The sequence below is a fragment of the Zingiber officinale genome, unplaced genomic scaffold (assembly GCF_018446385.1).
Source record: "Zingiber officinale cultivar Zhangliang unplaced genomic scaffold, Zo_v1.1 ctg104, whole genome shotgun sequence".
Classification (NCBI taxonomy): Eukaryota; Viridiplantae; Streptophyta; class Magnoliopsida; order Zingiberales; family Zingiberaceae; genus Zingiber; species Zingiber officinale.
Genome location: NW_024589807.1, coordinates 48,689 through 52,612, shown reverse-complemented (window position 1 = coordinate 52,612; position 3,924 = coordinate 48,689). Strand labels below are relative to the sequence as shown.

At 40.0% G+C, this 3,924-nt stretch overlaps 1 non-coding gene across 1 annotated transcript; it reads left to right on the top strand.

Annotated features, from left to right (window-relative positions):
• The first annotated feature begins 355 nt into the window (after positions 1-355).
• Positions 356-461, top strand: LOC122035773. The gene has a single exon (XR_006127204.1). It is a non-coding gene; the product is annotated as a small nucleolar RNA R71 (small nucleolar RNA).
• Positions 462-3,924: the final 3,463 nt, after the last annotated feature.

Genomic DNA, 3,924 nt, shown 5'->3' with positions numbered 1-3,924 from the left:
CTGTAGGAGGGGATCTTCTTTAAACCATTTTGAAACAATACTATCAAGCTTTGCCCCCAAATGTTTGAACTCCTCACTCTGTGACTTGTGAATTTCAACATTTTTAGGTGGTTGAATTTCATTTTGTTTGACAGGCTCTCTTACATTTATAGCTTGCACTTTTTGAATATCTGAGTGAAATTCCATCCAACTTTTGTTCGACCATTCATGGAGGTTCAATGTCACTTGATCAATTAACGAATAAGCTTCATCTACACTTTTGTCCATAAAAGAACCTCCAGCTGATGAATCCAATAAAGTCTTGTCTGAGAAAGAAATTCCCCCATAGAATATGTGCAAAATCAACCATTTTTCAAAACCATGATGAGGGCACTGTCTTTGAAGACTCTTGAATCTATCCCATGCTTCAAATAATGATTCTCCATATGTCTGAGAAAAATTTGTTATGCAATTCCTCATATACACCGTTCTACTTGGAGGGAAAAAATGATTCAGAAATTGCTTCTCCAATTGTTCCCAACTTGTGATGCTTTGAGGACAGAGAGAATATAGCCAAGTCCTTGCTTTATCCTTGATACTGAAAGGAAATATCATCAATCGAACTGCATTTGCTGATACTCCTTCACATTTCACCAAATCACAAATCTCTAAAAATGTTTCAAGATGCAGATAAGGACTTTCTGATACTTCTCCTCCAAATTTGTGACCTTGTATCATGAAAATTATCTCTGGGTCTAGTTGGAAACTTTCTACTTCAATTTGAGGTTGCACAATGGGAGATAAAAATCTTGCAGAAAAGGGTGTAGAAAAATTTCTCATGGTCCTGCTTGACATGTTAGTGCTCATGGATATTCAAGAAGAAAAAGAAAATTATCAAGAATCAAAAACAAGAAATAAAATGCAATATGAAAAGCAAGAAAGCAAATGCAGAATTTAAATTGCAAGAAAGAAAGTGCATAATGAAAACAAGAAAGAAAAGATATAAGAAAAAAAGAAAAATGTCTAGAATAATTCATATGCTAAAAATTGCAAGATATGTTTACAAAAGAAAAGAAGAAAGAAACAAGATCAAAGGAGAATACAGAGAAAAGTTAGATTAGAGTACTAGAAATCAAGAATGCAAAATTAGAATTAGAATTAGAATTCCAACAAAAAGAGTTGTCAAGAATGTTATTCAAGAAAGGAAAAACTTACGAAAACAGAATTCTAACAATTAGTTATAACTATGCAAATCAAAAGAAAAAAAGAAAAATTATGTTTAGTCTAACTCAATTGATAATTCCTAATGTTATAGCGCAGTCCCCGGCAACGGCGCCAAAAACTTGTTACGCTCCGCAAGTGTACGGAAATGTCGTAAGTAATATAAAAGATTATCGTATCCACAGGGACTAGAATAAGCACTAGAAATGCCTCAATGCGAATTAGCTAAACAACTATCCAATCATTTCAAAAGCAAAGTAAAGGTAAACAAATCTAGTCTTAAAGATCAACAAACAAGAGTCTAGTGTTTTGGGTTATGATAAAGGGAGATTCTAGGAGTTTCGGTTTCTTTGTAAGATTTCTTGAATGTAAATGGTTCACCAATTCTTATCCCTCAATTGCCAAACATGTAGAAAGTTGCCGGTTCCCTCTTGCAATAGACAACCGGCTAAGGACTGAGAAATGTATCTAAATAGGATTAATTAGACATGTACCTATGTTGTCCTTACACAGAAGTGCACCTATTACTATGCCTTCCTCGGATATCAACGTAGAAGCCCACGACTCATTAATCTATCAAGATACAAGCAGCTAGTCATAAAATCCATCCTACTCTCTTGAATATCCCTATTTCCTCTTCAAGATTATCTCTCAAACGTCCTTACACGGGCTTGCACCTGTCACGTGGAACCCTCGGATGATCGAGTGAGAGTTTATCTTTACAAAGTCCACAAGAAATCCAAACAATCAATCAAGAATGAGAATTAAGCACAAATCACCATTAATCATTCAAGATCTAATTGATACAAGCAAGTCAATGTCATTGAAACAAGAAAATGGCAAATCCATTAGAGATTACATCAATCCATCATACAAATACTCCCTTAATCCTAGAATACAAGATCTATTCCATGAATCGAGGAAGAAAACCCGAAGAAATAGAGATTACAAGCATTCCTTGAATCCCCAATCCAAGAAAACAAGAAGAGGGGGAAAGAGAAAACTTATCTACGAAGAAGCCTTGTCTTCGGATCCAATCCTCGCTCCGGAGTCGAAATCGTCGAGATCTCCCTTAGAATCGCCCATAAATCCTCCCAAGAATGGGAGGAAACCACCAAATCTTGCTTTCTCCCAAAGGGGGGAGAGATCCCCTTTCAATTCATGAAGAAGGGTTTAAATAGAGGAGGGAATCGGGTGCCACACGGCCCCGTGACACGGCCGTGTGAGATTCACACGGCCATGTCCAGTTCCCTCTCTGCCAAAGCTGTGGCCAGAACCCTTCTGCTCTCTGGAAATGCTACACAGCCGTGTGGTGCACACGGCCACAGCCTGCTTGGTCTCTGGAAATCTCACACGGCCGTGTGGTGCACACGGCCGCAGCCTGCTTGGTCTCTGGAAATCTCACACGGCTGTGTAGATCCACACGGCCCTGTAAGGCTTCTGCTCTGGTTGGCTTCAAATCTTGACACGGCCGTGCGAGGTTCACACGGCCATGTCATCTTCCTCTTCTGTTGGTGCCACACTCCACACGGCCCGAGCTCCATACCAGTGCAGGGCCTTGTGAGGTACACGGCCCGGTGCTTTCTCCCTTCGTTTCCTCCAATGCATGCCCAAAGATGTAGATTCTTCACCAAATCGACTCCTGTGTACAGAAAATGCACAAAAAGCAGATCTCCGAACCAAAAGAGTAAATATGCTAAAAGGAAAGCTGGAAGTATAAAAATACATAGATCAAGCATGCTCAAAGTATGTAAATGTGCGTAAAAACATGCATAAAAGAGTATATAATCTACGCACATCACGATTCAACTAATCGATTGATATAGGTATGAACCTTCTACTCAAGGACGCTATTATACTTAGTCTATTTGGTAATAATACAAATAAGTATAATAACCAAACAAATGCCTTTATTAATATACAAGAATATGATATAATGAGTCCACACAATCATCAAATGATTGGCTTTAGGGCTCTAACTAACAGAGCCTCCTGAAGTAATTCCTCCAAGACCAGGTGAGATTGAGATACGCATAATCTACCTCGGAGAAAAAAATAATGTCCTCGTCATCTCGGGTGAACTCGATCTACTGCCCGGAAGCTATCTGGCTGCCAATGGACTGAAAGCGCTGATCACCGGCTTGGGCCTCTCGAATCCTCGTCCTGATCGACGACTGAGCAACTATGGTAACAAGAATACCCTGCTCTTTCTGTCCCTGCTCCTCAAGGCCCAACTCGGAGAAAATCTGAATCAAGTCCGTGACTAAAACTCGGTGACAAGCCAAAGTCCCACTGGACTTCCGGCTAAGTGCATCAGTAACCACATTAGCTTTCCCCGGGTGGTAGCTAATGGTACAGTCGTAATCCTTCAGGAACTCCATCCATCTCCTCTGTCGAAGATTAAGTTCCTTCTCGGTGAAAAGATATTTGAGACTCTTATGATTAGTGAGAATCTCAAATGTTATACCATACAGATGATGCTGCTAAATCTTCAAAGCAAAGATAATAGCGGCCAACTCCAAATCATAAACTGGGTAGTTCTTCTCATGCTCCTTCAACTAACGAGAAACATAAGAGACTACCCTGCCATGCTGCATCAAAATAGCGCTCAAACCCTGTAGAGAAGCGTCGGTGTAGAGTACGAATCTGTCCTCTCCAGAAGGCAAAATCATAACTGGTGCCGACACTAATCTCCGCTTCAGCTCCTGAAAGTTGGTCTCGCAG